The 26458-nt window shown below is 42.1% G+C and overlaps 1 protein-coding gene across 9 annotated transcripts in view; it reads left to right on the top strand.

Moving 5' to 3' along the window:
* The first annotated feature begins 328 nt into the window (after window positions 1-328).
* adgrl3.1 (adhesion G protein-coupled receptor L3.1) overlaps window positions 329-26458 on the top strand; it is a 107855-nt gene continuing 81725 nt past the window's right edge. For all 9 annotated transcript variants that reach the window (XM_044027703.1, XM_044027695.1, XM_044027702.1 and 6 more), the window contains exons 1-2: window positions 329-817; window positions 10635-10715. The gene's annotated coding sequence lies outside the window, so the exon portion shown is untranslated. The remainder of the gene's footprint in view (window positions 818-10634; window positions 10716-26458) is intronic.

Here is a 26458-nt window from a genome sequence, read left to right as displayed (position 1 = left end):
CGCGTTTTCCACCAGACACCTCCACTTCTTCTTCATCTCTCCCTCTTCTTCTCCCTGCATCCCCCAGGCAGGAATCATCCACCACCACCACCACCACCCCTCCTACCCTACACCCCCTCCCCCGCCTCCCAAATCTTCCACCCAACCTCGGCTGCTCCCTGCCCGGCTGCAACGCAGCGCTCCTCTCGCCGGGCTGCGCTCTCCTCCACGGCGAGCATCCACCACGACTCCAAATTGGTTTGTCATTTCTGACCCCTCTCTCTCTCTCTCTCTCACTCACACTCTCTCTCATACTCTCTCTCCCCGTGTTGACCACGGTCTCCTGATCCACAGCGCTCCTCCTCTGCGCCCGTGGACTTCAGCACAAGTCAGTACGAACATAAAGACAACAAAAAAAAAAGATAGAGGGAAAAGGAGGGAGGGATACGAGCAGCAGACGGTCAGAGAAATACTCCTCCTCTGTCCTCCTCCTCCTCCTGCGTGAGCGCGTATCGGGATACTGAACACACAGCCATTGGTTCATCACACAAGCTTTAATTTCACCCCGTCTTTTTGGAAAGGTGTCGGGGTTTGTGTGTGTGTGTGTGCGGGAGCTTGAATTAATTACCCACGCAATCAGAATCGAGGCGCCAAGCAGTGAAATCATTTGTCGACTGGGGAAAGATTTATATACATTTTTTTTTTTTACCCAAGACCTGCGTTGTTGTTCTGGGGGACTGTATGACAGAAGGAGCGCAGAAAAAGGTTATTCCTGACCGCACTCTGCGCTGGATGTGCAGCACATACACGCGTTTACGCCACTGCGAAGGGAGATATGGTAAGAATCCGCTTTTTATTCCTTCAAAATAAATGATTGCTCGTGTAATTCCCTGCGTGCATGCGTCGGCACTGCGTCCTGTTTGTCTGTCACTGACCTGCACTGGATGCTACATGGCAGCAGTTTTGGTTCTCACGGATGCCCATGGGAATGTGGCCTGCGATTACTGCACTTGAGGGGCAAGAAAACTGTCCGTAATGGACGAGGAGGAGGAGGAGGACGGGGGATAAAGTGTAAAAAATGTAGCCTGCATGTCTCGTGTCGGTCCAGCTGCTTGCGGCTGGATGGGCGTCGCTCGGGATTAGGAGCCGTCGCTATACGAAGCGAAGCGATAAGCAACGATGTGCACACAATACCTTCTCAGCAAATGATCAGGACAATCGCGTTACCCCCATGACCGCCTCTCTTGCCCTGGGTTTACACATAATTATTATTCCGTAGCCGCATGGCTCTGGCTCATTGCAGCGTGCCGTGACACATCTCATGCTCACGGTGTGATGGATGATAGATAGACTTGGTGTTCACCTCCTTAGGTTTTTTTTTTCTTCTTCTCCCCTCCGTGTTTTATGTGGCTGTCATTTCACTATATGGGAATGCAGTTAGCCCCACATTAAGTGGCTGCATGTGTTCAGATTTGTCAGACGCAGTCTAAAAAAAAAAAAAAGATCCAGAGAGAATATATACATCTCTGTGAGGGAAGCCGTATCCAGGAGGCCGGTGGATACGTCAATCATGCGGACCCATGAGTGAAAGCTGTGCCTCTTTATTTACAGAAGAGGCATGCGGGGTTGGAAATGACCTTGGTGTGCAACTGAAAACTAAAGTGAAGGTTGCACACTTCTAAACAGATCTAAACCCAGAAGAGCGCACTGCTTCTGACGTGTGTGTCCATAGCTGTACTCAACAACATCTCCTTCCTCCAATGATGAAATGTCCTGACAGTTTTGTGAACTCGCGCTGATTAAAAATACAGATTTTCCTCTGCCCTATAATGGCGAAATAATGACAAAGTGTGTGCGTGTGGATAAACAAAGCACCCTTCAGAGATCATTTGCTGTGTGTGCCTGCTTGGGTGGCAGCAGAGTGGTCCCTTTTGAATCTCTCCTCAACACTGAAATGGCTCTCAGTGAAGATATTGTAGACTAACTCACTCTCTGTGTGTGTGTGTGTGTGTGTGTGTGGCTCTCAATATACAATATAACATAAAGGATGGGAGGAGGGAAAAAAACGAAGAGAAAAAAGGCTGTTACTGGGTGAAGTGGTTGACACGTTGTTGACTCATCTGTCAGTGCCGCAACTAAGAAAGGTGTCTCTGAGGAATTCACTGAGCAGGTGTGGAAAATGGTCAGCGTAGACACTTATCTGTTTGTCTATGTTGACATTTTTTACATAAATGTGCTCGGCTGCCATTTTGGTAGCATCTGCTAAAGCACAGGCACGTCTCCTAGGAGATTATTATATTTGTGGATGAGATGAATACCACTAAATTGTCTGTCATCAGGGCATCTGCTTACATCTAAGTGATCCTGTGGCTGTATATATACAGCTGTGAATGTGTATTCGTATTTTAACCATAAAAGGGCCAGATAATGTCTTGTGACTTGAGAGCTTTTGGACTTTTGTCCAGAATGACTTCCAATATCTGGCAGTTATTTACAATTTACTGCATGTTAAAATACTGTTTTAATCACTTACAATGAAGAAAAACAAAAAGATTTATTCAGGGAAAAGCACTGCAGTTGTACACAAACAACAGATTTGGCATGTTAAATTTGAAATTTGTGCAGTATAAAACATATTAACAATAGCATTTTTTGAGTCTCTCAATGATTCTTTCTTTCATTCTTTGCCTCAATTTGCAAAAGAAAATGTGTACACACCACTCTATGTACCCGCTCTCCTCTCTGATTCTCCGGGTTCCTGAAACAACACGAGAGAAATTACTGTAATAAACACACGTTGGCTTTGACGTGCAACTTCTCAGCTTTCAGACACCGTTGGAGGTTGTTTTTTTTTCCCGATAACACAAAATGTCGCCTAACTACAGTAGTGCAAAGCCACATAGACATTGACTTAAATATACTTGTAGTTTCCTGCATTGTTTTGTGTATGCACACATTGCGTGTTTGTTTTTTCTCTCCGGTGTGCAAGTGTATCTTCTCTGAGAGGCCCTTTGTTATTGAACAATCGCACATTTATCTGACATCAAACCATGAATGGAAGGTGTTTGAAAGAGCATGTTGTGTCACTCACCCACGCTGCACTGATGTCACCCAAGCACCTGAAGCTGTTCAGTGTGCAACAACAGCAGCAATCAAGCAATCTGCTGACTGTAGGTCTATCTGTCCTCCTTTAATTAGGTCACTGATTCATTTTACTTGTTGTGATGCACAAGAAAAGACAATGCTGCTCGTTGGCAAAAAGCAGAGTGCAAATTAGCATGGTCGTGCTAATTCGGATTGTTCCGCTTGATTAGCCGAGGCCTGCTTTCCTTTGTTCGGAGCCGTTAATGTAGCATCATATTTGGTTTGGATTAGGGTGGCTACAATAATAATATCTAATCCTGTAATAGGAAGCAGAATGTGATTTAAAATAGGGATCATATGCAGTTTTAAACACTTTAAGTTCATGCTGTATCCTCAAGATAGAAGAAGAAAGTAAGCCATGGCAGTTCAATTGTTTTTACTGGCCACAACCATTTGCTTAAGAATTTGCAATTCTGGACTCAAGTCCCCAATTAAGTTAATTTATGCATGGCAAGGTGAAGTACGGTGTCAGAAAGCATTGTAGATCAAACAGAAGGCAGGGTTATTGTGCTCACACGGACAACAACCTTCCTGCATGCGCAAATTGTCACTCTAGTAGCTGTGAAGAAAATCTCACTGCCTCAGTAATGATATTAGGTTTCATTGAAAGCAAGCTGTTGAGTTGAGCTGCCCTATTTCCTAATGCCGTAATGACTCACATTCTAAGTCTCAACCCCACTTTATGTGCCGAGTTTAACCTAATTCAAAAGCCTTTTGCTGCCCTAGACATCTCTCTCCCGTATTGAAATAATGAGGCCAGATCCTTGCCCGTCTTCCTCATCCACCTAAAGCACTCGGTCATGTGTTAACACATCCTTCCTCCTACCCTTCCCTTCAAAGAATAACCCCGGCTCTGTGCTTTCTCCACCATCGACTGGAGCGATCAGCTCAGTTCATTTCTCTTAATGTGCGACATTGGCCTCCCATATCATTCGACCCTATTAGAGGTTCAGTCCGTGCATGGGGACTATGCAGATACTTTGCTACCTGATAAGACATTTGGACGGGGAAGGGCGAAACCAGTTGGAGATGGCCGGCTGTCGTTACTCGGGGTATTCACTGACTCATCGACAATAATAGCTCTCCAGAGATGGATGTCTTTCTCCAACTAAATATGGAACTATTGGAAGGCTTTCTGTCAAACCACCACAACCTGTTGTCGGTCTGTCTTTTTGGGGGTTGATTGGAGGAAATCAATGTTTGGGCTTTGCTGCTGCTGCTGCTGCTGTTCATTAACTGGGCTGTTCGTGTGCATTGCTGATAACCGGCTGTTGAATGGTTCAGCAATATATCATAACGTACTGGGCAGAAATACAACCTGAGCTGACACGGAGTCGCTGACACATACTTTGATAATCCGTCAATAGTTTGAGTAAAGTTTCAATGAAAATGCCAAACTATAGTCAAATTGTGAGCTTTCCATCCATCGCTTTTGGGTTGCTGTAGATCTAATAAAAAATATGGATTACACTTGAAAACACAGCTATGTGCTGTTGAGTTAGGTGGAAATCCGTCAAAGGTTTGATCACATCTTGTTTTAATCAAAGTCAAACTGAAGGAGCCTAAAGAGCTTCGGTTGTGATCTGTCTCACATGGGATAGCAGTGATTGAGAAATCAATCAGCGGGAATCAATTGTGAAAATACCCCGCAGCCATTTATTTGCTTTTTAATTTAAGGTGATGGGATGATGTCTCTTGCCTCTCCCTGACTTTGCCTATCTGACTTTTCTAAAAAAAAAAAAAGAGAACAAATATGAAATAGTTTTGCCCATTGTCTGTAGGCCTAGAGGTGATGGTTTGAACTTCACCACCTCATTGTCTTCTCTCTGGACTGATCGATATGTGAGGCTTAGGTCAATCAAAGCTTCATCTTAAAGACAGAATTTTATTGTTTTTTTTATTTGTAATGTTTTCCAGCCAGGCAGCAGCATACAGCAGCCCCATTTAAATACTGAGCTTTTATTTCCGAGATTGTCTAGTCATTCTGCTATGATTGTAATACTTGCATTACTTAGTAAAAAATATGTTAATTTATGTAATCTTTGTAATTATGCTGGGTAGCAATGTGAGTAAGGTCTTTCTGATATTGGCCTAAATCATGCAATTTGGTGAAACTTTGCATAACCTTGAAAAATATCTTGTGTCAACAAGGTCATTTTGTATAATGCTACAAATGGCCATTACTGTCAGCACTCAATTAGCCTTTGAACTTCATGCTTCTGTAGTTACTGTAGTGTATAAACAGTCCAGAAAAAACACAAACATGGCCTTCCAGTCAACACTTCTCCACCCCCCACACACACACACACTTTATTTAAAGTTGTCACCACTCAAACGACACACACACACACACACACACACACACATTTCTTCTCACTCATGGTACAAACACACATATTAGTGTGGCACGAATCAATTACCTTCACTCACATACGTGTGCGCACTAACACATATGTTCGCACTTGCACAAACGTCTTTGCTATCACACCCACAGAGAGCCACACAGGCACGGCCTGCAGCTGTATATTTAGCGACATACAGTGCCATTAGGGCGCTGAATGGTGAATCAGTGCACAAGGCCAGAGTGATTGTAAGAAGCCCACTCAAAGGCCTGCCGATTATTTTGGTCTTCACAGGAAATCATTTACAATAGCACTCACCCCACTTCCCAGTTCAGTCCATTTAAACATTGTGTGTGTGTGTGTGTGCGCGTCTGCAGGTCTCAAGTCAGTCACCGTGTTATTGATGGGGAGATACATGGCTGTGCTGTTTGTGTGGCTGTGGCGTGCTGAAGGAAGCCCCGCTTGTTTAGAGAATGGGTGCTTGGAAGTGACTCATACACAATGTGATGCAACACAACGGAGCAGATTTGAATTATGGGGCAATGAACAATGAGGTCATCGCGGTGCTGGGGGCACAAATCTCTCAGTGCCCTGGCATAAGACAACATTTCTTATCAATGGAGGAAACGACTGCAGGGTTGGAAAATGCAGTATTGTCTCAGAGACGTGCAAATAAAGGACCGCGTCGGTTGACTTCAGTCGCTGGAACAATGCGAGGGGAATTTTGCTTTGATTGCAGTGACAATTTTTTTCAGCGCTGTTTCCTTCGACCCAATTGTTGAATTGTTGAGATTGGACGTAAGAGATTCCACACCTCTCACATCCGGCACACTAGATCCAGTGATATTTTCCATATCTTTTTCTTCTGCAGCAGAATGTCCACAATCAGCATCTGCTGTAATACCATCATCCCCAGGCCCCTCTTAAATTTCCTGCTTACTGGGCTTTACTTTAACTGCATTACATACATCTTCCACTCCCTGTTCATCTGGTTCCTTTCAGCATTAACCGGGGGGGGATCTGACTTAAAGTGCTTTGATGCGACTGCCCATTTGATGGTGAATTAAAAACAAACAAACAACATTGTCATTTATTGCCTGTTCAGTGGCATAGCTGTGATCTTGATTGATATCGAATGGCATTTTCATTCCAGGTCTTTGAGAGTGAGAATATGTGCCAGGGAATATTGATCTGGTGCTTTGTTGATGGTGCAGTATGATGGGCTGGAGGAGGGCAAGGATGACGAGACGCTCATGCTTGATGGCGCAAAGATATTAACAGATAGAGTCGCGATCGGTGGCTCGAAAATGTATGTTTACATCATGTGCACACTTTTGTGTCTCTCCCGTGTGTTATTTAGCGGACTAGCCCTCGCTTAAGTCTAAATATAGCACTTCACGCAGCCTCAGGTTGAAACCCATTTTGACTGGCGAGTGAATAACTGTGAGAACGGAGCTTAAATCTGCTTGGCTACTTCTAGCACATTCCCGATGTGTTATAAGTGGTGTGGTTTAGTTTCTGCCAGGGGACATTAATGTAGTCGAGATAAAAGCAACATGCCTCTTTGGCATGAATCAGCACCCGTCAATTTATTCCTGACATATCCCTCACATTTCGCAATAAAACCATTTTACCACCGCTCTGTTTCGCACGAGAGCCTGATAGTGTCACACCAAGACAAATGAGTACCACACTGGCCTGTGGGCCCACGGCAATAACTTACATGGACCACGTGTCTGTTTTCTAACCATGTGAGAGATCGTACGCACGCGTTCTCCCGCTGCGTGCCTACAGAAATGTTGGACCCTCAGGTTGGCTCCTTCCTCAAAAGCCCTATGCATGATGGCATCCATCACATGTGTTGAGATGAGAATGAGAAGGTATTGGTCCAGTGCCTTTGTTGTAAAGTAAAAGTGTTATGGCATCAGCATCTAATTTTAAAATCAATCCTTGTGTAATGTCAATGCCAGGCAATTACTGTAAGCGATGTTTATGCGTAGAATGATCTATGTTGATGTGTGACTTTTTTCCTTTGTGTGTGAGTGTCTTGGTGTATAAGAGCACCCATGTATTGGAAGATTTCATTGTCCAAGGTTGACTACGGTTTATTACAGTTCAACAGTTCAGAATAACTGGACAAATCAACCAGTTTTTTTGTTTCATTATGTACAGCTCCCTCGCTTGTTCCCACTCTTTCTCCTTCCCTGTTTTTTTTCAAAGATTTATGTGGGTCACAGACAAGAGTCTTTAATTTTACGCCCAGATAGACCATAGACACTATTGCTCCATATTCTTGATGCCAGTGTCTAATGTGAGGCCCAGAGGGAGAATGGTGGTTTTCAAATGAACACCACCCTCACATTGCTTCATTTGGAAGCGCCATAAATTTCCACCAGCAGGCATCAACACAATTTCTGTCTTATAACACAGCGTGTTGTCCAAAGCATAATTACAAAGGGTAATACATAAAAAACCATCATGAAAGCATACTGTAGAGTCATCCTAATTACATACAGTGCGCTCATGAGTAATGGGGGCGACACAGAACATCAATACAACCACAGCTTCTCATAATAGAAAACACTATTGTTTTACTGTGAGAAAATGGTCAGCATCTATCACATAAAATCCACTATATGTTTTTTTTTTTTTTATTCGGGAAGACACTGAGCCCAGAGACTTAATAAATAAATAAATAGAAATCCTGTTTCCTCTTCTCATCACGTCCAACCACTGCTCAGTCAGGCTCAGGCATTCGCTCACTGAAAACCTGACCAGAGCCCTTCTTTAGCTCTTTGTGGAAGCTTTAAGCGTTCACCGTTTTCCCATCTAAATCTCTCTGTATGCCTGTTGTTTCTTCTGGTTGCTCTCCGAGGAGCCACTCTCCTTCATTTGATCAAAAAAAAAAAAAAAATATTGCCTCTATCTCCTGTTATACGCTTGAAACCTAACCTGCTCTCAAAATGGTTGTCGAATAACTCACTTCCTGAAAAATATATTCTAGCTTGCCCGTCAGATTCTTTAAAAAAAATAAATGAAGATTTCTGTTAAGCAATATCAATATAGACAAATAACTCCGACATCTGTTAATGAAATGGATAACAGCAGCAGGGGGAAAAGACTGCATTATGCTATAATATGCTGTAGCTTTCTTTTTCACTGTAGTTTCTCAAAAGCTCTTGCATGTACCGACACCGCGCAAACCTCAAAATCTTGTCTCACCCGTCAAGCTTTCAAGCCCTACACAATCTGTAGATCAAATATAAATGTAACGTTGATACTACTGATCTGTTGTGGCTGTAGGCAAAACATGTTTTTATTCATCCAGATACAAGTTTCCAGACCGGCAAGCTGTTGACCTCTGGCTTCTGAGCAGTGAAAAGAGAACACAATTAGGATTTAATTCCTTCTCAGCATAAAAAAACCCCCAAAATCACAGTGCATCACATATACGTTGATGCACATACTCAGCCGTCCTCCTGTCAATTTTCCCTCAGTGTAGTATATGTGGACAGAGCAAAATACTGGGGTATATAAACACTTACCTGCATAAATATGGACGCATGGAAACACACTTTTGTTGTGGTGCCTGCCCACCACTGAAATATTGCTCTCAGTCTCCTGTACTGGTTAATAGACCCAATTACTGCACATCACTGCCTGTGAGCTTCACAGAGGTCCGTGCTCCGACACTCTGCATAGATGTGTATGTTTTGTGAATTACAGTTATGTTAATGCACTTATTGTTGCCCGTCTAGGAAAATCTTGCTCGGCATGCAGGGAACAGGAAATTTCAAGGCAGCGGAATATAGATGCATACTCTGCAAACGCACACAACTTACAGCACTAAAGCCAGGACACACACACACACACACACAAACTAATGTGCAATGTCAGTCACAATACAGACAGTCACACTGTGAATTCTTTTTTCACCATACACTTGAGTCATTACATGACAAAAATGGTCACTTCCAAGAATTGTAATAAATTAATTAATTAATTAAATTAATATTTTTCTTCTGCATCAGTCCTGCTGAAAACTACCAAACATTCAATCATTTGGAGGCTTTTACCATCGAATATGTCAAAGATTAGCCAAAATATTGACTTTGAAGCATTTATAGTTTTGTGTAACATCAGATTTAAAATGTACTCCCCTCTTAAGTCGCCAAGGACAAAAATGTCCACTTACAAAAACTGCTATAAAAATAGTACATATTTTCTTCTGCTTTTTTGGGTTGATCAAATTTTGAAAATAAAATCTGATGTGCTGCGATTCATACACCATAAATATTACATAAGTTAACACAGGAAATTAAAAAAGCAAATGTACAGCGAGGGTCGCCACAACTGCTCCATGCCAGTGATGGCTGCAAATGCCTACCACACAGTTGGGACATTATATTTTTGAAATGATTGATAATAACTAGGGGGTAAATACATCAGTACAATCGTCTCACAGCTTGTTTAAAAGAGGTAAAAGACTATTCTTGGCACAAAAAGTATTATTCATCCCAGAAATACCAAAGAGAGCAAGAGAAACAGAAGAATAGAGGGAGCCGATGAACAAATGTACATAGTGTAGGAGAATGGCAAGATAAGGCACAGATGGGAAAAAAATTAGAGACACATTCTAAGTGTGAATATCTGCCACTCGGCATTCTAGTAACAGAACTAACAATTTCCCTTTCAAAAAAAATTTATCTGGCATTTGGCAGCGAAATGCCACCCATATAAACCAGTTATCATGACACGAAAAAGCTTTTTTAGCTGTAAACTGCCAACAAGCACAGAGACTATTATAGACTTTGATATCCGGACATGTAACAGGTCATTGTTAGGCAGAGCACGCACACACTCATGCATGCATGTGCATGTGCACACGAAGACACGCAAACACTAAACAAGCAATCATTGAGCAAAAAGAGAGGCTTGTGAACTGTCTGGTTCTTGTGTTTTAGAGGGTTATGGCAAGTCACACAATCTGGAAGGGGCTATTATTCACAGTGCCCCCCACACTCACTGCATATTATGGCTATCTGTCTCTATTGTGGATTTCAGTCGACTGAGCTCAAATAAGTCCTAACTTTTGTCCCTCTTTCCCTTTGCCTCTCTGTCACACACCTTCTGCTCTCCCTCTCTGTCCCTCTTTGACCGTCTCTCCAGGACTAGGACGTCCAGCTGCCATTGAGATATGATTCTCTGGGGTTTCATTTCACGTTCAGAGAGCAAAATACATTAAAACAGGTAAGACTATTATGTATGTCTAATACAAACTTTGTATTTTGTGTAATTTTGAAGATGTAACCGGTGAGGCTGACTCAAAATGGAGTCTTATTTATAGCAGGCTTATTCAGGCCTAGGCAGTAGTCACGCAAATAATACACACACACAGACACACACCTGGTGTGCTTTTTTTGCCGACTCTACAGTATACGTTATGCTTTTTTAGAACCCAAATAAGACCCAGCTTTCTCCCTGGAGATCCCTAGGTTCCATCTGTGCCAGGAAGTGCTCTAATTGGCCCAACAAATGTGTCTGCTCAAACAGCTAATCATATCAGATATGACCCATCGGGCTGAAAAAAAGAAAAACACCAACAAACAAAACGAAACAAAACAAAGAACAGAAGAGCGTGCAATGTGCAGTGAACCCAGCAAAGTGTGTAGTAGAGCAGAATGCAATAGAATAGTGACTTAAATAAATACCACATTAATTGCAGTGCACCTGCCAAAGTCTCGCCTTCCTTAGAGGCATCAACAGGAGTTTAACCAACAACCTCAGACCTTCATTTGCCCATGAAGCCACTCACTGCAACTTATTTACAGTGTATTTACAAGCTGAGCTGGGCCTGTAAAATGTCGAATTTACAAGCTCCTTTTTAATTAGAAACACTGTCTCCTAGAGTCGGGCTGATGAATTGCACATCCAGTTTATTGATGATGGAAGAGGGTGCAGTTCTGCGGGTATTGACAGCTAGTCAAAATATCCCAGCAGACGCCACTTTTTCACTAAGAGGAGAAATAGGTTGCATCTTTGCTGTAGAAAACCCTGAGGCCATGTTTTCATGGGATCCTATTCTTTATTGATCTCTCTCTTCCTCTACGTTTCGGTGCCGTTTTTCCCGGCTACTGAGTATGTACTTAGTTAGGTTTTATGTTTTTATGGCTCAAGGTCATTTCCATTGCTCTTCAACATGTGTGAAACAACTAAATTACAACACGACGAGTAATGAGAAAGTATCAATCGTGTGATTAAATATTGGGTCATTGGTTGATTTTTATTTCTTTTTTTTAAGCGTGTGCACGCATGTGTGTGTGCACGTGTGTATTGTATGTCTGTAAGGCCATTTTATTGCACTTCCTGTCCAGTTTGTCTCACCCTGCATGCTTTCCTTCCTTGACTCTCGCATGACTCTGGAAAACTTGTTTTGAAACCTGATTCTGTGAGATCAAGGCTGCATTTCGTCCCTATTTCTCGGGAACAATGACTGAATAGAAAGAACAACAGGAAAGGGGACATATCAGTCTTCATATGAGGGATGTGCTTTTTTCTTTCTCTGCCTGAAACAGGTGTTTCCCTCTCCACACACACACACACACAAACGTAAAGCCCTCATTTGCCAGCCTACTAATGAGAATGCTGAAATACAATATTTAAATAAATAAAAGGAAATACAATCTGTATCCGTTCCACAGGCGTTTAACAATGAGTTCATGTAAAATGAGTCGAATCGCAGCGCAGTGCACATGCGGCGTGAATGCACGGAGAGAATAAGCAGATGAAGACACATCTGGACAGTCATTCCAAACATATCATTGATAACTAGGTGTGAAAATTGTGAAAAGTGAGAAAACTTGACTCTTTCAATGAGGTTATCTTCCCCTGAAACAAGAGAAGTGACATTTCATTTCTCTTGGACAAAGTTGAGGATGATTATAGGATGATGTATTAAACATTTTTAAATTAGGGCTGGGCAGTGTGACCTAAATTCAAGACAAAAATCATCCCCACAGTGGACAATCTGCATATTTGATTTGGCAGAAGTTTTTACGCCAGATGCCCTTGCTGACACAACACTCCTATTTATCTTTGCATGGGACTTGGCACAAGGAATACTGTATGTGGCAACCTCAGTGGCTGGGGTTCATTTAGGCTGTGGGCTATGGGCTGCCCCAAAATGTATATATACGTATATCTACAGTATATACTGTATATATATATATTCAAGCAATCAATTTAGATTGAACATTTGCTGTCGTGCTATTAAAAAAAGGCATTTTGATCATTACTGTCAGTGTTTTTTTGTCCAGTCCGACAAAATAAGACACACAGGCCCACACTCGCACTCACGTACACAAACAGAACCTTTGCTGCCCTGTCATCACCCCCAAAGAATACAAGCTTATTGTTTGATAATGTGACCTTTGCCTCGAGTGGAGAGGCCTTTGTCCCGAGACAATAGAGTCCATATTGTGAACCATGCCAGTCATATGTCGTCCACACAGCTGCCAGAGGATGGATGCAGATTGTCCAGGGTCCAAGTTGAAAGCTTTGAGGCAGGCACTGTGTGTACATGGGTGTGTGTGTGTATGCGCGTGCAAATTTGTGTCTCTAATGTTTGTGTCTGCAAGTCTGTTTCCCAGAAACAGCAGATGGGCCTATGCAATTAGACTCAGGCTCCTTCCCTATATGAGCACACATGGATGTGTGCATGCATACAAACACACACAAATATCTATCTATCTATCTATCTATCTATCCATCCATCCATCCATCCATCCATCCATCAAAAAAGAAGAAGATACAAATAACTGAGTGGTGGAAGACCGTGACTATCTCAGGGCACCATCTTCACATTTCGCCTCACCACTCATGTATTGACCTGCAGTAACAGATAGGCTCAGAGGAAATGAGCTTGTGACTGAAAGGTCACAGTTTAAAATCTGAGTAGTACAGTAGCTGTGAAAATCCTGGCAGTTTAAATCCCTCAGCAACCGCCATCAGGGCTGTGACCTCTGGGCACTTAACCTTTAAACGTTCCAGTGGAGCATCTCGGTGCCCAATAGTGTGAGACTGCGCTGCTGTCGCCGTGCAGCTCCCAGGTGTGGCTGTGTTAATATGGGACTGTGGTCCGTCTTCCTTCCCGCTCAGCGACCCCTTAACCATTCATGCAAACATTATTGTGCTCTTCTCAGTCAATGGGCCGTGGTAAATAAGGCACGAGACTTGATAGTTTACAATTGCGTGACATTTTCTCGCCGTGAGTTGCTCATTTTCATTGCATAAATTTGGTGTTTGGTGCATGAGTTACAATCACAATGGACTCTGTTGATCTCAACTTTGCCATTTATTGTTAAAGTACTGCACTCCAGACACCTGTGTGTCCCTCATGCATCTTTTTTTCCATCCCAAGATCGAGACAGAGCACCAGAGGAGCAAACACCTGCTCTTGCACTCCACACACCTACACACACACACACACACACACACACACAGTCTGGTCTCCATGACTTCAGAGGACATTACACTGATTCACATTCATTTCCTGAACACTTACTCTAACCTTCACCATAGCTCCTACTGGCCTAAGCCTAACCTCACCAACATGTCTTCACCTTAAAATGTAATAATTTACATTATTGGGACTTGCTTTGTGTCCCCATAAGGAAGAGGAAGTCGCCGTAACGTGACTGTGAGATTTAGGTCCCCACAAAACGAGTAATACCTGGAACGCACACACCAACACTGGCGTAAGTTTGTGAACAAAGACTCACATGCACACCTCTTGTGAACACAAATCCATTGCCACCGGAGTGTATTGGAGCCACCCCAAACACACCCTCCACATTATAGACAAATACACACACACACACACACACACACACACACACGCTACAACTGGGAATAGCCCATGGAGCTTCTCTTTGTCAACAACCTGGATGAAGCTGCTATTTAGAGCCACTGTCTCCCTGGAAGGATGAGCCATCTTATTTGTGTGAAGTCTGTATGAAACAAAACAAGTTATGGCAGCTACTATGACGTCCTCCTCCCCACTGTGTCTTTTCCTCTCCTGTTTATGGTGCTCTGTTTATGAACCAGTGCTAATTGTGTACGGCTGACTGTATTGTGAATGTAGATTTCCAATGGGCTTGGTGTGATGATAAGCAGATGCACCGACAGATGTTTTCCCTCCATGTTGTCTGTTTACCAGTTCAGTTGTCCCCGGCGCATACTGTGGAGATTTGTTGTTCTATTTGGGTGCTTCAACACAAATTTCAACAATAACACTAGTTAGTTAAGTATTACAGACTTGTTTTAATACATGCTGGCATCCAGTCGGAGAAGGTTTGTACGACACACGTAGGCGCACAAAAGTGCTAAAACACATCAAATGTCAAAATGTAAATACACACGTTGCTTCTTTTTCTGTTTTTTAACAAAAAGAGGCCTTAATCGATAAAAAATAGCATGGAAGCATGTGTGTTGCTGGGTCCAATTTTAGAGTTTAGAGGAGCTTGCAACATCCATCCATTAGAGGACTAAACAGAAGACATGTTTTCTGCACATGTTCTCAGATGTTCTAATCTGTCCATATGTAATCCTCAAAGTCTGCTCATGTTTCCAGAGCTTGAATCTGTCCAGATTTACTGCATTTTTGAGAGGGAATCAATGTTTGAGACCTTTCCCTACAAACTGAATATGAGATAAGTTTTTTTTTTGATTAAAAACATCCCTCACTGGCACAATTAACCATTGATGAAACAAGTGTCATTTGCTCTTTCTTGTTTCATTTGAACATTCACAGTGTCCATATTAGGTAACGATATAAAACATGCAAAGCCTATTTAAGACACAAATAAATAGATTTATACATCTTTAAAGATGGCTCTATTGTGTATTACAGTAGGATCACATAACAGCACAACACACTGTTTATGACAACAAGCTGTTACATGTACCTCTGCATCACATGCAGAAAATGATTTAAAAAAAATTGTATTACAGATACAATGGTTGTGGTCCACCCACTGCTCCTTTGAATTACTGTTTCTCCAATGCATCTGCCCGCACTGGTTTGTTGATTGGAATACATCAGCACACCAGGGATATGAAACTGCAATAAGCTCCGGACCGCTAGCCTGCGTGATTTGAATATGAAATGATTAGGTTATTGATTTTGGTTATTTGGGTCTCTCGCCCTGAGGTGATATTGTGGCGGCGCAATCACTATAGCTGACATTTAGCACTGTGTTTACCTTTCCTGTCTCCATTGATTGCTTCAAAATCACCACCCATACATCCTGCTGGCGCTCACTGTGTCATCCATTGCTGAAAAGTGATGGATACAGCTTATCAAAAATGCAACAGTTGCGGCCTGTGCTGGTTCCCGAAAAACAACCCACATTACCTCGCAATCACAGAGCAGCGGTTCTTATTTAGGCTTGCATATTAAACACCATTGTTTGTGATTAGAGAGATCGTGGATGCATTTCATATCGTGGTAGATAGCTCTTTCCATAATTGCTAACAGCTTTCTCCATAGACTGACAAGTGTTTAACTTCCATCTTTACCGCTTTATCCTCCACATGAGGGTCACGGGGGGGGGGGACTGTGGGAGGAAACCGGAGAGCTTGGAGCAAACCCATGCACATGCAGGGAGAACGTGCAAACGCTGTGCAGAAAGGACCTCGCGCTGACCGGGTCTTCTTGCTGCAAAGGCAAGAGAGCTAAATGTTTAACTTAAATAAAAAGAAGAAGCTATTTTTACCCTTGAAACTCACCACAGCTCAGCAGGTAACAGTAATCTGTCTTGATTTTTTGTGTTATTGTTTTAGGTACATCTTTTTTGCACCGCCGTGCCTCTTCAATCCCAGTTAACTTTGAAGAAGATCTCTTCTTCAGTTTTTTTTTTCTCTTTTCGATTTCTTGTTTCTGGAGAGAAGTGAAATGTGTAACGTCTAATCAAAATGTTTGCTGACAAATACTCCCGTATCACTGTGGACATCTGTCATGAGACATTTTACACACACCACTGCTCTGTGCAGCGGAGCAGTCAGAGTGACTCAAAAGACGGCAGTTTTAGCATTATTCTACTACATTTGTGAAATGAATATTTCTTTTGTGTCCACAAGCACATTTTTCGTACGCCGGAGCTAAGGTGACAGTCTGCAAACAATGTCCTCTTCTCTCAGTTAGATCTCTCTGCATTTCTAAAACCATTTTCTCAGCAGTCCAAGCCAGCGTTAAGTGCCTCCTTTTATATTTATACACCAGTGTTGGTACTTATGCATTATTAAATTATGAACAGGGCCCAGTAAGCGCCCCAGAAAAGCCTTTTTGAATAAATGTTTCAAGACTCTGATATACTGAGTTCATATCTGTTTTGCAATGCAAGAGGCAAATGTTCAGTTCTAATGTCTTATGCAGAAATCCGCATAACCGTCGCAAATCTGCATAATACGTTTTTGAACTTCACATTGCTGATTCTGAAATAAGCTTTGTACGTGCACACGTTCCTGAAAGTGTATTGAGATATGTCTAGCATTCGGAAAGGAAAAGCACATACTGCTTTATAGTAGGAATCTCATTATTTATACTGAGCATCTTCAGAAGGGACAAGGCCCGGCCTTTCCGCATGGAGTTTGCATGTTCTCCCCATGTGTGCGTGGGTTTTCTCCAGGTTCTCTGGCTTCCTCCCACAGTCCAAAGACATGCAATATGGGGATTAGGTCAATTGGACACTCTAAATTGACTGTAGGTGTAAGAGTGAATGGTTGTTTGTCTCTATGTGTGGCCCTGTGATGGACTGGGCGAAACTGTCCAGGGTGTAGCCCAGCTGAGATTGGCACAGCAACCCCACGCGACCCTCCTGTGGAGGATAAAGTGGTCGAAAATGGATGGATGGATCTTCGGAAGTGTTCTTTGAAACAACCATTTTCTTTTTATCTTCGTTCCAGAGTAACAAAGAGAAGGAGGTGGATTGCAGTGTGCGTGATAAAGGGCGTCAGAGGAAAAAGAAAAAGGCAGCATTAGGGGAGACGACTTCAAAACAGCCTCGATGAAAGATAACTAAGGGGCATGAAAATAAGTGACGTGGTAAAGAAAGAACTGAAAAATAATTGACAACATAAAAAAACGTGTTACTATGTTACTACTACCCAAATGTTGCCCTTTTAGGAGGGTGTACATCAAGGTCATGGGTGCCCGTTTGTCTCCTCTTGAATACGACAATCACTGCTGAGGTGGCTGTTCTCTGTGCTGGATGACACAACTTTCTCCCTTTCTCTGTCTCTTCTCCTTTTCCTCTTAAAATCACAATCACACGGACACACACATTTTTTGCCTCTCTGCCTATGGCTTTGAGGCACGGCTTTGACGGATCCACTGTGACAGTACTGGGTTTAGAGCACAGTCACAGAGAGGGAGAGAGAGGGAGATGGCAGTGGAGGAGAGAGTACTATGAAGGAGGAGACAGATGACTCAAAAGGAAGAAAAATACAACAGTGGCAGCGGAATCCGGATCACTGCTTCTCTACTTGACATAATTGATTGTATCACAGCCCGTTTTGCGAACCATTAGCTTCTCCTCATGACTTACCCAACTGCACTGGCATGCAGCATTAAAACGCGCGTGTGTGTGTGCGCGTCGCAAACGGCCGACTGTTGACTCGTGTTTGTGCATTTGCATATGTCTCGGTTGTTTATTTTGTGTTGTTTTTCTTGCTTTGGTGCTTGCCAAGGAAACCTGGTATCAATCAACCTTCTCTAGATTTTGGAGACAAGGCATTGAGAGCGCTGAGAAATAGGCTGCAATGAAATTAGCTGCTATGACTTCGCCGTTCAGACACAATGGAGGGGATTATTACCTTAAAAGCTAAATGCTAAAAATGCAATGGAAGTAGAGCGATACGGGATAATCAAAATTAGCATAATTATTTAAAAATGGAAAAAAGGGAAGGAACAATTTAAAATAACACAAAGTTTCCATGTTCTGAATGAAAGGGAGCAGAAAGAAGAAGAATACATCTGCCCCGTTTGTCGCGATAAGTACGTAATAAAGTGCATCATATATCTAACAAAACAGAAAACAACAAACAAAACAATCATAGCAAATAAAGCAACACAAAAGAAAACCACAATAACTTAGGCTAACACAGCCGCTTACATTCTAGACATTGTTCCATCAAAAGCAACCGCTTGCTCCCGTTTGTTTACTTATTTTATGGTTCTTTAGGTTTCGCTTTATGACCTTTTGTCCAAATATTAAGAGTTACAGATGGACAGGAATGAAAAAGATAAACGCCCTCGGTTATTAACTTGCTTTAAGATTCTCCTCAAGTCACTCTAATCGCTTTTGGCACTCCCTCTCTCTCGCTGCCTCCTGCCATCCTCTCTGCCCCATCTCTCTGTCACTCCTCCTTTATCCTATCTTTCCATCTCTATTTTCCTCTGCCTTTTTTCTCTCTTCCTGACCTCATCCATGTATCTCTTGCTTCGTCTTCTCCCCCCACGTCCTTCTCCTTCTTGTGCCATTCTTCCTTGCACAGCTCAGCCTTATACCCTGGTCTCACGAGGGAGGGAGGCCACATAGAGTTGATTAGACTGGAGCATTAGAAAGTTCAGAGCAGAACAGAGCGTGGTGTCTAGTCCTGGTGATGAGGAATCAAAACAACAGTGCCTTACAGACGAGGTCGCTGGCGGTGGATTTTCAGGGTGGTTTCAGTGCATTGAATTTCTGGGAGCGTCGTTAGAGCAGCTAGAGGCAGCCATGCGGAAACTGCAGTGGTCTGGTCAAAGCCAGAGCCTCCCAAGACAATTTTTCTTACGGGCATAGAATGTCTAACATGCAGGCAGAGGATGAGGTTCTCAGCCCAGGGCTTTGAAGTAGTCTGAGTGAAAATGATTTTGAAGGAATAGATCATTTCAAACTAAAAAAAAATGCACAGCAGTTTTTTCTCATGCCACATGCAAATGAAGGAAAATGCGCCCTGCCTCTTTTTATTCTGCTTTATTATCCATTTAATATGTTCAAAACTGAACAAGCGCCGTGACTAAGTTATGGAGACAAAAATGCAGACGCATTCAAATCAACGCAAAGATGAATAAGATCACTCCTTTTGAGCCGCCGTGTTATTATCAGATGACATCAAATTGAGACCACGACATGTCACATGTGGGGGTGACCTACACCTTTAAGGCTGCACTCCAGCACTCTGCAGTTATTTGCTGAGAAGCCACACAAAGGATTTACAACCAGGCCTGTGTAAAATAAATTGCCTGCCAGGCCACTTGTCTTCAGGGCACAGTGACGATTGTGCACATTCCTACACTGAACGAGCCCCTCACCCACCTTTTTCCACGCATGTGTGTGTGTGTGTGTGCACTGTACATGTTTAAAAACTGCCAGTGGGAGCATCCTGAATATCTGACTGCGCCAGCCAAATGTATAGATTCAAAATGACTGTTTGTCTTGTTGAGTCAAGGTTTGGTGAGCGCAAGCATGTGACATTGACTCATTATTAAACGTGATTTTAATGTGGCCTGAGCGGACATGTATGTGAATCCCTCCCAAAACACCCGGTGTACATGCAGCAGTACGGATACGCGGTGTGGGCGACATGTCAGGGCATTCAGATTGCTGTGAGCTGACAGTATGTTTTCTCTGGGCCTCTGGTCCCACTGCGGGTCCACTCACTGCCAATCAGTATCTCAGGCGACACCAGCGCAGGGCAACAGGTCTTCTATGCAGACTCACCCATGGTGGTTCGTTTGCGTTTATGCTCATTGTAGATGTGCGTGTGTGATTGGGGCGATGTAATTCATTCTTTGCAAATCAAAACTGCAATTGGAAAGACTGCACTTGAATTAACTGCACCATATTTTGTTTGTTCTATGTTCTGTTCCATTTTGAAAAAATATCACATGCATGTTCCATACAATTGAATATCGGAAAGTTCTCAACCTTGCATTACAATATAGAGTAGTTAATGGTTTCAAATTAAAATTAAAATTAAAATTAAAAATCTGTTTTTTCCTTACCTTATAATAAGGCCTTTGTATTACAAAAGGTGTCTCCATGTCTACCATGGGATGTAGTTGGTTGCTTTATGCAAACTTACTACTGCCTAGATGCCACTAACTCCAACACACCGGTCCTGAAGCTTATGTAAAAATGATATAGCAGATCATATCATGATCAGAACCTGTCAGAAAAATTGTACTTAGCTATTGTCCTTGTATCATTCAGCCCCTGGTGTGTAGCACTTGTCTTGTGCTTTTGTCTTTTATGATAAGCCACAGGCTGGACTCCCACCAGGTACACGCCTGATTAGTCATCTCTTCAGTTCCACACTACCAAATTAGCTTCATGTTTGTGACAAAGAAGAGTGGTTGTGGTTTTCATCAGCTCAGGTAGGAAGATTAGGACAGTTTTGATTAGAATGACACTAGAATCTCCTAAAAAGGGAACCAATCACAAACCTCAGGGACGGTAGAGGTGGGCTTAACACGTCGAGCAGCTTTTGTATACATCCAACATGGCGGCCGCCTAAGAGCAGCTGTCTCTCGGTTCAGCTCTTGCTTTCATTTTCAGGGACTTGCTTCATGGAGCAACAAGCATGTTTGTTGACATTTTTTGTCGCTCTGCATACGTCATCTGGATCATTGTCTGATTCGTTGTAGGTCTATCCAATTCCATTTTCAGAGGCATTTTCATACGTGAAACCGTGAGGTGTCTACACCCTTTCCAGACTAATACTGCACGTACCCGACGTTCCGTTGACTTACATTCATTTTCTTTAGACGTACTCCGAGACGAGAGCTGCAAGTAATTATATATATAGCGATGATGAAAATATTCGCATTCAAGAATCTGAAAAATCAGAAAGCTTGTTTTAATTATTGAACAAATTCCAAAATGGAAAAACAGATTATCAAAGTAGTTGACAATGAATTTAGTAATTGAATAATTATCAATTATTAGGATATTGCTGCAACCCTGCTGCTGACCTAACCCTAACCTTAACCTAACCACGCAACATGTCTTTGCCTTAAAAATGTAATCATTTACATTAGAGGGATTTGCTTTTTGTCCCCATAAGGAAGACAAGTATAATGTGACTGTGTAAACAGATTTAGGTCTCTACAGCATGAGTAATACCTAGAACATACACACACATGCACGCACGCACACACGTGCACACACACACACACACACAGACATGGTCCATGGTGGTTAAACCCAACCTAGCAAGCCAACTGGAGGTAATTTACCGTAGCTTGGCAGACACATGCCATTTTACTGAACATGGTGCATGGCCCCTTGAGCTTTGTTCCGCTCAGACTTCTCTCCAACAGAGCAAAGAATGAACAACTGAAGAGAATAAAGAGAGCGAGAGAGAGAAAAGACAAGGTGGAAAAAACAAATGAAGAAAAATGGAGAGGGGGGAGGGAAAGAGAGAGTCTTCTGCACAATGAGCTAGTATGACTAACTAACTATACAGTATTTATATACTGCTTATAATTAAACATACAGAATATTAGGTTATGATCTTTCATGTCAAAACTGTAGCTCACCCGTTTATGGTTTTCTCTAATTAGGGACAACATGTAGTGTTTTTTTTTAGCTTCACTACCATCGATTACATTACCAGCATTTCCTAATGCAAGTACTGTGTACGCCCCCCAGTGTGGATGCATGTGAGACTGTGTGTGTAGGCTGAGGGAGAAGTGGATCTTGTCTCCTAGTGCTAATTGCGTGTGTGTGTGTGTGTACATGTGCATGTTTGTGCACACATGCATGCGTGACGTCCGTTGACAATGCAGTCAAGTCCGGTCAGCACTCATTAGTGAAGGACAGAATCCCCGAATGAGGACTGCGGTGACGGGCGCGAGTCTCGTTAAGGGACACACACACACACTGTTACAGGGTCAGACTGCCTCAGTGCACAGAATCAGCCCAACATCAGTTAACTCATGGATGCATGAGATAAAGTGTGTGGAGGCGTAGTGGCCCCGGCAAAACATCTCTGTTAAAGCTGAAATGAAGATTCAGAGCAGGAAAAACAACGAGCATGGAAACCATGTCACTAATCGACGTAGCACAATCCAGGCGCAGATTGTCTGAGTGGTGTGTGGTAAAATTACAAGAAACAGTGGAGAAGAATCCCTCTGATTTAGTAAAAAACAATATTATCGGCACGATATCGGACAATGTGTTATCGGATATCGGCAAAGACACCAGGTTCTGCCAGACTAATGACTGAATTTATTTTGCTCAATTAAGACTTCTGATTGACATATCAGATATACAGTATATATATATATATACATGATATATATATATATATACATGATATATATATATATATATATATATATATATATATATATATATATATAAAACAAAAACGTGCTCTAGGTTAATATTTCTGAACGAAAGGAGATTTAACTGGGGACGGAAGGAAACTTGAATCCACCGACCGCTGCTTGTTTTGCTCTGTTCCCGCTTATGAGCTGATGTTTCTGCTTGTTTTTATGCAGATGCTGCTTATCCACCAGGCGGGATCTCCACTGAGATATAACCAGCAATGCTGAATTCATTTTAAAATGTATAAATTGATTATTTCATCTTTTTTATCAGGGCGCACATTCAGATGGGGCACAAGACAATTGCCAGACCTTGTGTGTGTGCGTGCGATCAACTGATGAATACCGGCTGTAAACACATCACATATGTTCTGATAATTAGCACCATTACCGCTTGTTTATTAATAATATATTAACCAACCAACACATTAAGATAATGAGACAAAACATTTGATCGAAACAGGGAAATGCTTTGGGGCGATCATGCTTGTCGCAGCATTCTGGACAATGAGAACATATGGGAGTGCGTAGCTTTGCTGAATTATGAACATAACATGAGTAATGTGAGCGAGGCTTAATCCTGGACTGCTCGAAGCTGTTGCATGACTATTGTCTGTGAAGACACTGTGAGCGGTGGTGGAAAAGAGAGGGTTAATTAACTGATGGATGAGATCGGGTGGAGCATACGCTGTGATGGAATAGCTTTTGAATTATGGAACAGTGGAATGCTGTGGCTGGTGGCGTCCGGCCATATGTCAGTGTATGCCTCCTGTGTCTGGATGTGGGCAGCTGGTCAGATTGCTCATGTTCAACCGAGTTAGGGACCAATCAATCAAAACAGGTCAGCCTGTTGAGATGTTAAAGCAAGGGTGGGAATAAAGCATGAGAGTCTATTGTAGTTGTATCACTTTGGTGCCATTAGAGATTTGTCGGGAACTGTTAGCAGATTGGAAATCACACTCTGGTGTATTCAGTTGCAGCGCCGGATATTTAGTTACTTAAAAATCTTACTCTGTTGGTTACGTTTTTGGCTGTAAAACAAAATTTTGCTGCCAGATTGAAAAACGTTTTGTTGAAAAATCATTTATGAAATCAAGAGACCAGCTTGATCAGGTTTGGTGATACTGAAGTCTCTTACAAATGAACAAAGAAAAAAGGTCTAAAGTAGCCTATTGATTGAATTTTAGTCGGCTCTAGACTGATGCTTTTCTGAAAGTAAATGCATACATCTGATCGAATGATTGTACAAGGAGGGCGGCTGTCACCGCGGGACTGCTAGGCTGATGTCAATCAAGCTGTCAAACGCAGGGCGGCGCCACCCTCTTGTTGTGGAAAGTTTGAGTCAGCCACAAATTATACAGAAATATATGAAAAGATTTTGAGGAGAGAAAAGATGGAAAATGCAGCAAAGAATAGAAGATGCAGCTTCAACAAAGAGCAGGGGAAACTCCTCAGAACTGAGTGAAGCAGCTGAAGGACATTTTCAGGTGTTTTTCTCTTACAGACATTTCATTAAGTGCAGTTGGCAGAGAGTCACGGAGATCAACAGATGTTGCATTTCTTAGAAATGTTCATAATTCAGTACAAAACAAATGACCAACAGGACACATTATTGGCTATTTTCAAAGTCTTTTGAAGACATAAAATGATCCTTCTGTTTGTCTCCATTCCTTAATGTTGTCATCTTGTAGTGTACGTGAACCTCTTCGCCTGTTTGTAGATTTTTTAGATGTATTGTTACAAAGCCACCTGTGTCATTCTAACAGTATGCGTAGCCTCCATTCAAAATCTGGTATTCTTGATGGTGCCAAAACAGCTATTTGCCGCCACAGTATGACAGAGCTCGCTGGCTATTGTCCTGTCGCAACTGGACCAAAATGATATGGTCACACTGATCAATAATCTCTGTTACACATGATATATTTCCCATGGCCCTGGCTGTCTGCTTCACTCCATCTGTCCCAGGCTGTGTGGCCTTCCTCTCTCAGACAGACAGACAGACAGACAGACAGACATAAATGCTACATGCCCCTTTGAGAAAAGTGAACATTGAGCCCGAAAAAGAAAAAAAGGCGAGTGTTACCTTTGAAGTGATGTTTATTTGACATGAACTTGGAGGACTGTGTTGCATTATAAGTGAGTCATGCAGTGGCCGCATGGAAAGAGTTGGGAAAACCCAGTTTCTTGCGATAGTAGAAAGATGAAAAAGTGACTGAATTAGTCATTGGATGAGCGAGTGGTCAAGTGATTGAGCAATGCTGGTCTGCTTAATCAGTTTAGAAAAACAGGAGAAATGATGCTTACCAGTCATTACTGTAACTAATCTCATAGACCATCCTCTCATTAATTGTTTATCGCTGATAGACCATGAAATGAACAATTAGATTAGAACATCCATACATTTCATACTTTGATACTGATGTGGAATAGCAAGTGAAGTGAGTCCTGATACAGACAGACAGTCTTGTCATTATGCAAATATTGTGTTTTTCTTCAGTGTCAACATTTAGTATCTTGTCTTATATTCCCCTCACTGTTTTGGTGTTTATGGATTGTTGGAATATGGCTTATTGCCTTGTGAAATATGCATTTGTGTAACTTTTTTTTTCCCCATTGTTTCATATTCACGTGGACACCACTTTATTTCAACTGTACAGACGCTGCAAATGCCACAAATCAGAGCAAGTGGCATAATGCAGGGTGATTCAAGGTCTAAAACCAACTTAATAATAATGAACCACTTGCTTGTGTCCTGAAATGCCTTTTAGAAATAGTTCTAACGGTACAACTGACCATTCCGTGTCAGAGTCAGAATTAGAAATATATTATAGATCCCTGGGGGAACTTGGGATTTATTACAGTTGCTAAGGAATAAGGAAAGAGTATGAACTATAGGAGACAATAACACAACGACACAAGAGAATTACAGTCAAAAAAAATTACAGACAAAATAGAGCATAAGAAGTGTGTAAAAAAATAAAGTATTCTCTGGTTAATATGCCTGCTTTATACTATAGACCTAATTTTTAAATGCAAAAGTAACTAAGGGTCTCACTTCCTGTTTATGAGCAAATACCTGTAGCTATTGATAACAAATAGAAGTGTCAGGTCAGTTCCACACTTTTTCCTCATATCCTCACGTATGGACGGTTGATAAAAAATAATATAACCCGGTTTTAATGACACAACTATATCAACTGTTACTTGGGACACCAACTCAGAGCACTAACAACACTTCATCATAATTAGCTGTGGTTTTACCTGCGGCTGCTGATGTCACCTTGGAGGTTTTACTGGCCTTTTATAGCCACTTATCTGGTACCGGATGATCTTCAACAAAGTGAAACAGACAGACATAGGGACGCTTCTGTGGCTTTCTACACGTGGAACAGAGTTTTACATTTTCTTATTCCTCGGAGGCGTTCACGCGGCACTTTGCATCCACATTCCCGTCTTGTTTGCACCTGATGATTGAAGCGTTCCTGTTCCATTAAAGCCTTTTTGCTTAAAGCAACTGCTGTTATAGTAACCCCTGACTACACACACGATACCTCGTTTCTAGAGGCGATATGATTTGTCTAAGTCTAAGCTACACAGCTACTGAACGGAAATACCACAA

This window comes from Solea senegalensis, linkage group LG6 (genome assembly GCF_019176455.1).
Source record: "Solea senegalensis isolate Sse05_10M linkage group LG6, IFAPA_SoseM_1, whole genome shotgun sequence".
In the NCBI taxonomy this organism is placed as follows: domain Eukaryota; kingdom Metazoa; phylum Chordata; class Actinopteri; order Pleuronectiformes; family Soleidae; genus Solea; species Solea senegalensis.
The sequence above is the reverse complement of the archived record's forward strand: the minus strand, read 5'-3'. Positions and strand labels throughout refer to the sequence as shown.